This window comes from Mesoplodon bidens (assembly GCF_964165515.1).
Source record: "Mesoplodon bidens genome assembly, chromosome: 6".
NCBI classification, from domain to species: Eukaryota; Metazoa; Chordata; class Mammalia; order Artiodactyla; family Ziphiidae; genus Mesoplodon; species Mesoplodon bidens.
In genome coordinates, this window is record NC_138162.1 from 19,128,184 (window position 1) to 19,142,314 (window position 14,131).

General features: G+C 45.6%; 1 protein-coding gene across 5 annotated transcripts in view; it reads left to right on the plus strand.

Annotated features, from left to right (window-relative positions):
• The first annotated feature begins 1,112 nt into the window (after positions 1 to 1,112).
• The window catches only part of TNC (tenascin C), a 93,534-nt gene continuing 80,515 nt past the window's right edge, over positions 1,113 to 14,131 (plus strand). For 3 of the 5 annotated variants that reach the window (XM_081236530.1, XM_081236532.1, XM_081236533.1), the window contains exon 1: positions 1,113 to 1,296. The gene's annotated coding sequence lies outside the window, so the exon portion shown is untranslated. The remainder of the gene's footprint in view (positions 1,297 to 14,131) is intronic. The other 2 variants (XM_081236531.1, XM_081236534.1) reach the window with 1 other exon arrangement.

Below are 14,131 nucleotides of genomic sequence, written 5' to 3' on the forward strand. Positions count from 1 at the left end.
ACGTCTAGAAAGTACCTTGGGTGGCACCTAATATAGACTTAATAAAGGAGGGTCCAGCGATAGCTACAGGTTACATGATGCCTCATTTCCCTCCAGGATCCCAAAAAGTACTAAGTGCTGTGACAAGCTCAAGCGTGGGTGCCCTGGCCTGACCGCTTCCCCTGCTTCCTCCCACGTCTGTGTGTGCCCCGAGGATACCCGATGCATGCTAACCACCAAACTCACCGATGACTCAGAGCTTGGAAAGAATCCACAGCCGGCTGGAGAGCAAAGGCGCAGCTTATGTTTCAAAGATTAACTTGTTACTTTTTTTCTTATGGTGGGCACCTTTCAGCATTGAGAAGAAACCTTGGAGACCTTTCTTTAGGAGACGCGGCTTAGAAGACAGGACCAGGCACAGGCCCTGTGCCAGCAGTCAAAAAGCTGCTCCCCTGCAGTGCACCGGGGCTGGGACAATACCGCCTCCAGGCAGCTGGACAGGACTGTGGCTGTCTCCCCAAAAGAGACTCCGGACTGATCTGTGTTCCCAGTGCTTTTCCCACCTGCTGAGAACTAATCCCTTATCTCTCTGCTGGCCCTGAGAAACCCCAAACACCCCAGGCTTTCGAAAGGCTTTATCTCCTCTTTCCAGGAATTCGGCTCAGTCCCTCTGCTCTCTCCGAGGGGCCACTGAGCAGCTGCTGCCCAGCGCCCAGGCAGGCTAGCCCCCGGTATCGTTTCCATGTTTCTAGCCTGCCTGGTGAGACAGCCAGAGCTGCTGATTCTTCTCCCTCTCGCTCCCTGGGCTTCTGTCTCACAATTAGAAAAACCAAACGGTTTGCGGAGCAAAGCAAAAATCCCACTTTACTAACGGCTGCTCCCAGCCAGGGGCAGGAGGCGAGGGGAGAGGGAATTCTTACTTTTGCAATAAATTGTATGCAAATAAGTTCTTCTCCTGGCAGAGAGCAGGGAGTGAGTGTGTCTTTCATGAGCTAACCCTGTTCCGCTGGGAGGGCTGTTCCTTTAATTCACCAACTGAAAAAGTGGGAAAGGATGTCTGGAGGCGAGGCGTCCCATTACAGAGGAAGGAGCTCGCTATATAAGCCAGCCAAAGCTGGCCGCACTGGCCACAGCCTGCCTAGTGTCACAAGCTCTCCCGCGCGCGCAGACACACACCCCCGCCTGTCCTCCACACAAAGACAGCAGGCTCGGGGTGACACTGGGGCAGCGCACCGGGAGCCCCGCTGCTCACATCCAGGTACTTATTCCATGGAGCTGGTTCACTCAAGGATCTAGGTCTTTCCTAACTCCGAAAAGGTAAGTCTGTTTCACCCCATTTCCAAAGATGTGATACACTGTTTGCATTTCTGGGACCAAATAGGTTGTGGTGTCCTAATTCTAAAACTTTTGCTTTATCTTGGCTGCTGGCAAAATGGGGTATTTGCTGTGATCGGATGCACCTTGACTTGTTTTCTACTTGCCCCCTTCCAGTCTCGTAGACTTCTGTCTGCTTGTTTTAGTTCTATGAATAGTTCCACGCGCAAGGAACTTTTTAGGAAGTTTTTATCTCTGTCCTTCTTCTGAGGGAAAGTAAGAATTTACTCTTAACTCCCTACCTGACTGATTCACCTGTGAATATTTTTGTTTGAGGGTTAAGGATGTAGAGTTTGAAAGTGGAGTTTGCCCATGGCCTTACTTTGGGGTGGGTTGGGGGAGATTGATAGACGATGGTAGAAGAACAATAAAATTTTGCATCTCAACAGCCCTTACCTTACAGTTTACAAAGAGCTGTGTATCCATCCTTGTGCTCCACAATATCCACCTTGTAGTCAGACATGGAAAGGGATGAGGGCTGGGGGACAGAACAGAGAAGATAACTCCTAGGGCCAGGTGGACAAGTGCAGACTAGGAGACGGGAGTGGTGGACACTGGCTTCTGTTCTGAAGGGCCGGGGGACTCCCCATGGATGCCTCCTGATTCATTGATCCCTGGGCTGGGAACCTGGGCATGTTTGGGGTGCTTAGAGCCAGCAGTATCCCATATTTTTCTAGAATCACCTCTCCTTCCTCATCTCTCATTGCAGAAAGCCCTGAGAAACAATTGCCCCTAGGGATGGGAAGCACATCTCCCCTGGCCTACGGTGGAAGGAACGCAGGGGTTTCTTGTTCCCAGCCATGCTGTAAGGGGATTAGGAACTTGGGTTTTGAGGCCAGGGATCCTTTTAGTGTCCCCACCACCACGACCACCACACATGTGACCCTGATGAAAATATGTGACCTCTTCGAGTCTCAGTTTTCACTTCTCTAAAATGGGGACAATAACTTCTGTTGTCATTATGAGAAAATGAAATATAAAGAGATTGGAAGAGCGAGGGCTCAAGAACTGGAAGTTTGGGTAGTCGGTGTCATTGCCCCAAACTGCTACCACTTTGGAAGTTAAAAGAGGCACTTAGCCAATCTTGGATTGTTTCTTCTGTGTTCCTCACCCCCCATACTCCCGCTCCCTGTCTTTTTATCTCACCAGGTCTGAGGGCATCTCACTACCTGGCAGGTCAGATTCTTGGCTGTATTTTACAAGCTGCAGGTTATGTTAGCACAGGTTGGGAGAAAAGGGAGAAGCCTGGGTTGGATGTAAATGTTTGAGTTTGGGCATTTGCAGATTCTGAAGCTGTCGGCTATAAAGTACCATGCTGCCGGGGGACTCTTTGGAAATGCGTTCCGCCCAGAGGGAGAGCGGGACAGGGAGCCCCATTTGAAGAATGAATGCCTCTTTTTCATGTTTTTGTGGACCCTTTCCCCCTTTTTTTGGAGTTTACCCATATATGCTTTAGAAATAAAACCTGCTGCCCACCCCAGCCAGCTTCCTGCCTCGTCCTGCAGTGTGGCAAGGCCAACTCAGGAGTGGCGAGTGCTTTGTTCGGGGCTATTGAAAGCTGTGACATGTTTGCTAGCCTTGTGTGCATCCAGCCCTTTGAAGGAGACAACGGAAGTGAGTGTGCTTTGAACCTGTGCATTGCAGGGAGATGATGGCATTTGGGGAAAGAAAGTGAGTATGAATGTTCTCTGATTTGCTCAAACAATGTGAATTGGATAAGGATTGAGAGGGGGGTTGCCAAACTCTACAGTTGTTAAAGATTACTTTTTTCTATGCTTTGCAAAACCTAGCTTCCTTATCTCGTCTCCCACTAACTGTTTCCCCCGCCCAAAGTGACCAACTTTCCAGCCGGCAGCTTTGTCATCCACATAAAGAGGATGACCATCTATAGCTCATAGGGTGCTTGTGACATTCAAGTGAGATAATATGTATACCAAACTTCGCACAGAACCTGGCACATAGTCGGAGCTCAATAAATGGAGATTTTCCTTGGTTTTCCTGCTTATCAATTTACTAGGACTTGTCCAAGATTAATGTTCTAAGACAGTGGTTTTCAAAGTTACTTTTAGCAGTGGAAATATTCATTAAATGAAATCGAAATGAATTGGCAAGACCCTAATATACGGCAGGTAAATGTGGGCCCGATTTGATTGAAGCAGGGGGTGGAGGGTCTAAAACTCACCCCATGGCTCTCAGCCTCTGGGACATTTCCACAGAATCCTGAACACACAAAAAACACAGTTAAAGATCATGAAACCAGGTGGTGTGCGTTCAGGCTGCAGTTTTGCACTTTGACAAGGATTTGTGCCCCTCCATGTCCAGTGGAAGTCCGAGCAATTTCCCAAGTAGTACGGTAGACAGACATATATGTGGGGAGTTTAAAATGCTCAGCAAAGGATGATTCTTTTAATTAATTGTAATGATAGCAATAGACAAAACATATGGAGAATCCACGCTCTCTTTGTATACCTCATCTTACTAAATATCCACATGTCTCTGAGAAAGGGACCGTACCTATTTGACAAAGGTTGAAAAGCAGAGAGAATGAGTAACAGAACTCAGAGGGATGGAGCCAGTTTTCAGACTCAGGTCCCTATGACCCCCAAATCAGGGCCCATTCCGCCACGTTCCTTCTGAATGCTGCTGCTTCTTGAACTGCCTTTAGAAGGGAAGAAAACGTTCTTTCTGACTAAATCCGCCCCTCCAGCCAGACTGTGGCCACCCATAAATGCAGCGGTAGCCTGATCATATAACCAGAATGGAATTTGGAAAGGGAATTCAAGCTGTCGGAATGAAAAACATATCCTCCTTAATCTTACCCTTTCTAATGCTCACAATGGACTATGAACACCTATTCTCTCCTTCCCCCTGGATTTCTACAAATAGCCATGTTTTCTTATAGGAAAAAATATGCAGCTGGCTTAATACATAAGTCATGCTGAAGTCATGGCAGTTTGAAATGCAGGGAGTAGGGAACAAACATTTAGACGACTCAATACACAACCCCTCTGTGATGATAATACACACACACACACACACACACTCAAAATAGTTAACGTGGAGGGTTAGCTACGTATCACATATGTGATAGGATGGTTTGCCTATGGTTTCTCATCAAATTCTCACTCTCACACTGCAAGTTATAAATTACTAGCCCCATTTTATGGCCAGAGAAATCAAGGCCCAAGGAGGTGAAATGATGCGTCTGAGGATTTCCATAAGAGGGAAGCAGGGTTGGCTTTGAACCCAAACTTGTGGACCAAAACCCTACCCTTCTTTCCCTTATGCTGCATCGTCTCCTGATGTCAAGCTGGGCGGACCTCTATGAGACCTTGAACGATGTCTTTCGGTGGCTGGCCGAGATGGCAGAGAAGCCCTCAGCTGGCATTGGTGTCTATTGATTTTGCAGAATAGCCCTGCGTATATCACTTTTCATGGTGCTCAGGAAAGGTCAGCTCATGGTGGTAAAATTCTCTGCCTGGAAACAGAAACGTTCAAATTTCAAGCCCTGAGAGAGAGAAGAATGACACTAGACGCAGCGGTCAGGTCATTACTGCTGAGTTTCATCCCACCCTTGGCCGAGCTTGACAGGTGGGAGCTCTGACTGGGAAAGCAGGGCTGTACCTGTGCCTGCACCCTCTCTGAGAGCCAGGTGAACGGAGCATCTGGTTTTAAAAGAGCTGATTGGGAGATAAATTGAAATCAGTGTGCCCAGCCTCGGGGCAGTGAATCCCAGGATGGCCAGGAAATGGTTGTAAGCTCTGAGCCACAAGTCCCCCTGGGTTATGGTTCAATCACTTCTCACTTTAACATCACAGGGAATCCCCTTGAATTTAATCCCAGGCTAGTACGAACACCTTCAACATGTGGGAAACATTAGATGAAGGCTCCTTTCCAAGAAGGAAACCCCTCCAAACTCCTGCAAACTATAGGCAATAATTCCATCCGAGACAAAGAGCGGTGGCCTTACCTACCATAAGGGGTTCTACACACCCTATGACCTTCTTTGCAGAGGAGAAAAGCCTATGCGCCTACCTGATTCTAACCCTGGGGACCAGACTATTTTTTTCAGTTATGCCCTGAAGCCTTGCTCTGTTTCTTCCTCTGTTGTCTCATTTTTCCGCCTCTCCTTAACTTTAGCAACAACCTAAGTTCAACACTTCATCACTCCCTTTGGCCCTCCCATTACGGAAAAAAATTCAAATGCTCACACTGAAAGCAGATTGTGAATGGAAAATCCCTTCCATGTGTATTTTTAGTCTATTTGTGAGTGAAAATGAAAAAAAATCATTTCATGCCAAGTTGTCTCAGATTTTTTTTTTGAAATATACTGAAATTCACAGGCCCTTAATTATGCAGCCATGGTAATTCAAATAGCTTTGGTTGGTCCTTGAACTTCCCCTATGTCAACAGCCAGAGATATTTCCTAAACTCTGAAAGTAGACAGCTTGTTTCAGAATTAACCACTGACCAACCCTTACCCTGGAGGAGGTGAGTTGGCTGCTACTGAGTTCTACATGAACGTGTCTAAAACGTTTTTCAGGGAGGGGCTGAGGGGCTGATGGCAATAACTAATATTTACTGAGTACTCTACAGGCATTATGCCATTTAATCAGCAACAATTGCTTCCAGCAAGTGTAACTGCTCCCCGAATTCAAACCTAGGGGACCTGGGGCTGGAAAAGTTTAAGTAGCTTCCCCAAGGCCGCTCAGAGGGTGATTGCTAGAGCCAGAACTCAAACCCACTTCCAAGTCCTGAGCAAGTGGTTATAACCGTCACGCTCCACACTGAAATTCTGTTCATCTCTGACAACAGACGGGGCTAGACAGAGCAGAGCCCAGAAAGAGTCAGAGGCGTGTCTTTCAGACCCTAGTGTTACCTTCAGCAGGTGGCCACTGTTGCTGTCTCCAACTTGCTCCTTCAGGGCCCACTTCCTGCAGAAACTGTAATTAAATAAGTAGTGTATGATTTCAAGTGTAATATGTTTCCCCTACTGGGCTGGATGCTGCAGGAGGGTGAAGCCCTCCTGCCAGCCTGAGACGTGAAGCATGGACGCACACATAAGCAAGTGCTTGCCCTGCAGACGGGCTTACACACCCCTCTGACAGTTCCTGCACAGGCTCTGCGCTTCCCCCACTGACCTCTGCACATCATAACTGCGCTGATGATGTCCTCCCCTGCCCCACCTGACTGTATGCCATTGAGGCCAAGATCATCAGTGAGGCAGGAACCCTGTGTGCTGGAGCTCATTCTCCCCAGAGGTTAGCTACCTGCTGGCAGGTATCAGGTCCTCAGAAAGGTATTGTTGAAGAAACTCTGCTGTCCTAACTGAAATGAACAATAGCGCAACGCCGCTTGGCTTCTGAACTGTGTCCTACGGTGAATGAAGCATTTTCCCATGCCAGATAGTTTTAATAAAGCAGGATTCTAATGAATTTATAAATGTATGAAATAACTTTTCTTTGCATCACTCTCAGAGTTTCCCAGCAACCAAATATTATTTCACAGTTAAGTAAACTGAGGCCACAAAAGGTTGTCACTTGCACAAAGCAGAAAGTGGTAGCATTGGGATTCCTCTCCAGGCACTCCCCAAACTGCCTAACTCCCAGAACTGCACTTCTTCTGCTGTGTCATTGGGTATTCAGGTATTATTCCCATTTTCCAGATGAGAAAAGAGGTTAGAGGTAGCAGGCTACTTGCTAGAGGAAGAGTCACATTTTAAAAGGGTGGTTCAGTAGAGAGGGTGATGCTTGATACAAATACGAGAATTGCCAGTGATAGACATTAGGCAAGGGGATACTTTGGAGAGCTTAAATTTAATCACCCAGGGATGTGTTCCGGGTAAAATATTTAGTAGGTAGAAAAAAAGATGGCAGACTGAATATTGAGTGCAAGTCAGTATATTTTGGTTGAAAGCTCTATGCCTACGGATGCCACCCAGGGAAAGCCTGGCTAATAGCAGTGCCCTGGGGAACTCTGCTAGGCACTTCATGCAATATGCACACGCGTAACCTCACTGCAAAAGCGACACACCACAGCCAGCGCAAGAGAACCTAGAGCAGCACTGGACTCCCTGCCAGCCAAAGACCCTCAGGAACACTGCATCCAGGGTAGGCACCAAGATACAAAACAACAACAACAACAACAACAACAACAACAACAATAATAAAGCCCGTGAGTACAACCAGACAAGGAAGCCATGACTTTCCACCTAGGGAAGAGACAGTCCAGTAGAGGCAAATACCTAAGCAGCTCCCCCTGCTGGGGAGGTGGCTCATGGTGGGCAGAGACACCTTTAGTGCTGCCCCCATGCAAGTGGCCTGTTCTCCGAGGCACTTATGCCCTGGGTCCTGGGATGGTCACACAGAGGTAGCTCTATGCAGAAATGTCACAGAAGAATGCTCCAATTTATAGGTAGGGTGTTTAAAAAAAATTCCCTTCAACCCATAGAATGTTGAAACTGAAAGGGTTCATTGGTAACCTCCAAGCCAGGGAATTGGAGACTAGACTTAAAAGGCTCTTCCGAGGTATTAGGGGGCTGCCGTGGAGAGATGGGGAGGCCAAGCACTCAACCTCATTTCAACTAAAGCCCCTCCTCTTTTATCTGTTTTATGCACTGAGCCTCCTCGTGAAATGTCATTTGATGAAAGAGTTCTGCGGCCAAAAAAAAAAAAAAATTTTTTTGGAAACCGCTGGCCTAGTTTATCTTCCCTCATTTTAAAGATGGTGAAATGGAGACACAGAGAAGGGGGAAAAAAAGTCCTAAGATCTCATGCCATTTGGCAACAGGGTCAGCACTGAGTCCTAGGTCTTCTCTTGTGCTCTTAGAAGATGGGGGCAATGTAAAAAATATCAGAGTTAATACATTCTTTAGAAAGGAAAAATTAGCAGAGTTTTATTCTCTGAACAGCTTTAGCACACATGAACTGAGCCAAGGAGTCCTCTGTATTAGTGATCTATCGTTGCACAACAAATTCCCACAAAACTTGATCATTTAGAACAACACACACTAATTACCCTACAGTTTCTGTAGGTCAGGATTCCAAGCACAGCTTAGATGGATGTCCTGCTTCATGTTCTCTCATGAGGCTACAGTCACAGAGTTGGCCAAGACTGGGGTCTCATCTGAAGGCTCAACAGGAGAATGATTAGCTTCCAAGCTCACTTGTGTGGTTGTTGGCTGGATTCAATTCCTTGCTGGCTGTTGTCCTGAGGCCACCCTCAGTTTATTGTCACATGGGCCTCTCCAACATAGCCATTTGCTTCATCAAAGCCAGAGAGAGAGAGAGAGAGCGAGCTTGCAAACAAGACAGATATCACAATCTTGAGTAGCCTGATGGTGGACGTGACATCCCATTACCTTACCCATATTCTACTGGGAAGAAGCAAGCCTGTGAGCCATCCCACACTCAAGGAGAAGGAATTACACAAAGATGCGACCATCAGGAGGTAGGATCAGTGGCACCAGTCTTAGAATTTGCCTGTTATTGCCTCCAGCACTCCACTGTCACCGATTCTGACAATTTCTTATCAATCATTTCATCCAACCCAACTGCACTCGTATTGATTAGCAGTTGGTACTTATGGCAGTCACTAGCATGGACTGTGTCTTATTTAAGCATCCTATCCATTTATGAGGTGGAGCCAGGTATCTTGCATTAGATGTCATAGTTCACTGGGGAGCCATGATTCCTCTTGAATATAACCCCAGAGTAGGATCTTCCAAGGCAATGACTTCAAATGTATTTTATTCAAGGGCAAGACAATTCAAAGGGACCAAAACTGAAACTCACCCATTGTGAGTTTCCTCTCTTAGCAGATATTATAATGAAGACGACGCTCTAGGATTAATTCCCTCTCCTTTTCCAACTTTTGGTTACTACCTCATCATACACCAAACCTGCAGACTCTACTGTCTTGACAAGTAAAACACTTCACTGCCTCTCACCCTCCCCATCATCAGGCTAGTTCAGGCTGCAGCATCTCACAGATGGACCACTGCAACAGTTTCCCCACTACTCCCCATCCACCAGCCTTCCCTTCCAATCTGTCCCTCAACGTTGGGTTGTAGAAATCAACATTCCTAGGCATAAAGTTTTCCAAATGGTTCCCTTTTGGCCATAGGAAGAATTCACATCCCCAGCCTGGCATTCAGTTTTCTCCATGATCTGGCCCTGGTCTCCAAACAGACCTTGTAACTTCAGCTCTCATTCAGGCTTTCCACACCAACCAGTTCATGCTTTTTATACCCTTCCAAATGCCATTCCTTCCTTCCTAGAATGTCTTTCCCTGTGGTTTCACCTACTCATATCCCTCTTCAGTTCAGGATCTACCTCCTGCTGCAGAGTAGATGGCCCTTCATGTCACCCCTTCCCACCCCGTGTGTCTCTCTCTCATCACTTCATCATTCTAGAATTGCCTGTCTGCTCACAGGTCAACTCCTCCTGCCAATAAATTTTTAAAAGGAGAATTTGTATCTAGTTTATCTAAAATCAAGTACAACTGGAATAAAACCCATTGTCTTCAACAACGGGCAGCAGTCCTTGCTGTGTCCCAGATTTGGACTTCCCCTTCCTCATCAGAGTTTGTTCAGCAAGCCCGGAACTTGACATTGTTTTCATGCTTAGCCCTCTAGGCTCTCAGCTGTGCAAAGTGCCGTCACAACGCGTGACGGGGAGGGGAAAGGCAGCCCAGCCCTGAGACAGGAAACCATCTCAGGATGCAGACTTCAAGGAATGCCCTTACTTTCAGAGGTGGCCCCTAGGATCAAAGTTTGAACTGCCTGGAATTTTGAAAAACCAGTACCAAGGACAGAGGAGGCCCGTCTGGGGAATTTGCGGCTGAGTCACATGAGACGGCGGAAAATCTGGCAGTTGTAACAAAGATCTGTGTACAACTAGTGGGAGGAAGGAGAGGGTAAAGGAGGGATGAAGATAAGGAGTTCTCTAGCTTAGGGCATGGAGAAATTCACAGCCCAGGAAAAGGATTGTGTAATGGTTAAGAGTATGGCTCTGCCATCAGAAAGCTCTGGGTTTGAGAGCTTGCTATTTGCTCTAAGCCTCTTTTTCTTCATCTGTATTAAAGGCAAAATAGTAACACCTACTCCATAAGGCTGTCGGGATGATTAAATGACATAGTGAAAGTGCATTGCTTCACACAGAAATGCACTCAATATCAGTATTCTATTGTTACTGCTGCTGTTGTTATCTGTTGTTGAAGTAGTTCTTGGCAATAAGACTCCACTAGAGAAGCAGTTCCCAAAAGTGTGTCCTGTGGAACAGCCTTCCCATGAGATGCACCTAAAAAAGTGTTCTGTGATGGGCTTCCCTGGTGGCGCAGTGGTTGAGAGTCCGCCTGCCGATGCAGGGGACACGGGTTCATGCCCCGGTCTGGGAAGATCCCACATGCCGCGGAGCGGCTGGGCCCGTGAGCCATGGCCACTGGGCCTGTGCGTCCAGAGCCTGTGCTCCGCAACGGGAGAGGCCACAACAGTGAGAGGCCCACATAACGCAAAAAAAAAAAAAAGTGTTCTGTGGCTAAAAGAGTGGAGAACACTTGATACTGTGTCCTGTTCTTGGAGAGTCATAGCTCATATGTTCACTCAATATGTAATTCTAAGGGTTAGAGATACAATGGAAAACAAGACATGCAAGGCCCTTTTATTCATGGAGCTTAATGGTGAAAGAGGTAGACAACAAAAAAGGAATCAAACTTACAATACAATCTCCGGTAGATACTTGCTAAGAAGAAATCTAAAATGAGGTAAGGGATCGGTCAATGGCTGGTGGTGAGGGGGGTGCTCTTTTAATTAGGAGGAGACATGGAGATGACCTCTGAGCAGAGATCTGAATGAAATGAGGAAATGAGCTCGGTAGGGAGCGGTGAGGAGTTAGGATTTTATTCGGAGTGTGATTAGAAGCCAATGGGAGATTTGAGGTAGAGGAGTGCATGATCTGAGAAATCCTACAGCAGTTAGTGTTCAGCTTTGTTTAATCCAGTACCCTCAAACTTACTTGAACACAAACACCCTTGTCCACAGAACATCTACCTAAGAACGTCTTGGAACATAGTCTGGTAAATTCTGCACTGGAGCACAAGGCTTCATAGATTTTAAAAGGACTGTAAATTTGCTCTCCAGATCTATGGTAAAAAGCCAAGCAAACCATTTGGGCTGAAACGGGCATGCCCAGAGTGGGAAAACCCAGCTCCAGAGATAGAGACAAGGAGAGTGTCACCCTAATTAGCAGCTCTTTTTGGCTAAGATGATCAGTGAGCACAGCCAGTCTTCAGCAGACTCTGGAACTCCATCTCGGGCCAAATAAAACTTGCCAACATCTGCCTAGAATCTAATAAGCATTTGAAAACAATACACCTTGGCTTAAGCATGCTCCAAAGGGGGAGTGTTTGAAACTTGAGGTCCAGCCAGAGGCTCTGGGAGAAAGACAGAGGTCAAATATTTCTGCGCTTACACATGGACAGCCACCAGATTGCTGCTGAAGCTCTGGGAAATGGAAGCTGAGGTATCTGCTCTCTTTATCAAGAAGTGCTCATTTAAGTTTTCACCTTATATGAACTGCGGGAAGTTGCTTGATGAGTCACCCCAGTGTAGTAGTTTAGAGCACACATTTTTGAGTCACAAATCAGGGTCCAAAAGCTGCCTTTGCCCTTATGTCAGTTGCAGAACCTCCCTGAGTCTAGATTTAACATCCAAATAGGCATAATGATACCTGTTGTCATGACAAATGACAAGATAAATGATTACATGTATAAAAAAGCATCTGGCATAAGGCTTGGCACTAAATAGGTATGCAGTAGGCCTTCAAAAAAATCTTAGTTTCCTTCCTGTCCATTTCAATCTGTATTTGCTTTTATAATAAGGTCATCATTTATTTTTATTTTTTATTTTATTTTTTTTTTGCGGTACGCGGGCCTCTCACTGTTGTGGCCTCTCCCGTGGCGGAGCACAGGCTCTGGACGTGCAGGCTCAGTGGCCATGGCTCACGGGCCCAGCCGCTCCGCGGCATGTGGGATCTTCCCGGACCGGGGCACGAACCCGTGTCCCCTGCATCGGCAGGCGGACTCTCAACCACTGCACCACCAGGGAAGCCCGGTCATCATTTATTAACTAACTGCTATATTCCAGCAAGTGTCAGCAAACCATGGGGTGGCAGCCTATTTTTGTAAATAAAGTTTTATTGGAACACATCCATGATCATTCATTTATGTCATGTTTAGGGCTACTTTATCTACTATTGTAGAATTGAATGGTTGTGACAGACCATCTGGCTGCAAAGCCAAACGTATTTACTGTCTGGTCACTTAAGAAAAAGTTTACTGACTCCCACAAGTCAGTGTGTTAAATTTATGTATGTAATTTCCAATCATCACAACCTAGCAAGTTGTATATTATTATACTTATATGTATGAAGAGATTGAAGCAGAAATAAAGGTTCATCTAGTAAGTCTTCCTCCAAAAACATGAAGCCAAACTCTATACCTAAAGGAAGCTTAGGAAAATGATAGAAAAGTTATTCATTTGTATGATTCAGCCTCGATTTGCTCCAGACTACCTCTGAATTTTATCTCTCGGGCTAAATTTCTTGACTTTCCTGCCATATGCTGAACTAAATTATCCTATCTAGAAGGGAATCCACCCCCCATCCCTGCTTCCTTATTTATTTATTTGTTTGTTTGCTCATGTAAGTCCATTCTTTCAAAAATGAGAGTTGTAATTTCTAGACCCTCTAAAATGCTCTCATGTCTTAACTAATTTCTTGGAAGCCATACATTTATATTTAGCATGAGGCCCAATTTTCCATAAAGGAGAGATTTTTAAGCTCCCCTGTCTGCTACTTCTCACTTTATCTCCCTCTCACTTACTCACTTTCTTTCTCTCCAGGCCAAACTCATGGAGAATAGGCTGTTTCCAGGGGCTTTACAGATTTGCCTGACACATAGATATCGTAGCGCATTTGGCTTCGTGCCTTCCCTTCAAGTTCAAAACTGTAACTAAAATGGTTACGTGCACCCCAACGTCACCTTCCCAAGAGGTCCCATTTTAGGAATCCAATAACTCTCTTTATGTCAATGATGGTGGATGTCCTGCTGATGTTTATTGCATAAATATTAATTTTTTAAACTGAACAATGACTCTTGTTTCAAAAGATAACTTGGTATGGCAGAAAAAGCATAGGGTTTGGAATTAGACTGGGTTCTTAATTCTGAGTCAAATGATTACTGACTAGGCAACTAATTTAACCTTCCCAAGCCTTCAGTTCTCTTAACAGTAAAATACAAACAGTGCTTCCTAACTCATAAGGTTGGTGTCAAAGTTAAATGGCATCCCTAAAGTTCCAGGCACAGGACACATGTTCAACCATTTGCCTCACTCTTACTTTAAATTGCTAGAGAGGCACCATCCTGGAGCTTCACACTTATCACAGACCAGTCATAGCTGGGTATACCATTACTCTCATCTAACATATAAGGAAATGAAAGAGGAAAGGGTCTAGGATTTCTTCCAAATCTGTACTCTCCCCATTGTGTGCCATCAAACCTAATCCTGTGACATACTTCAAACACAGAATAATCAAGTAAGTTTGGGAAACACTAAACTCTCCCTTTCTTGGAGATTTCGGATATACACAAACATATTAAAGACCCTAGAAAATCCTGAAGTAACGAAAGCTGGGTAATTTGTTTGGTATAAATAACATTTAGTTCAAAATATCATTTTCCAAATATGTTGAATTAGTCATCTCTTCCCCCTGTATTATTA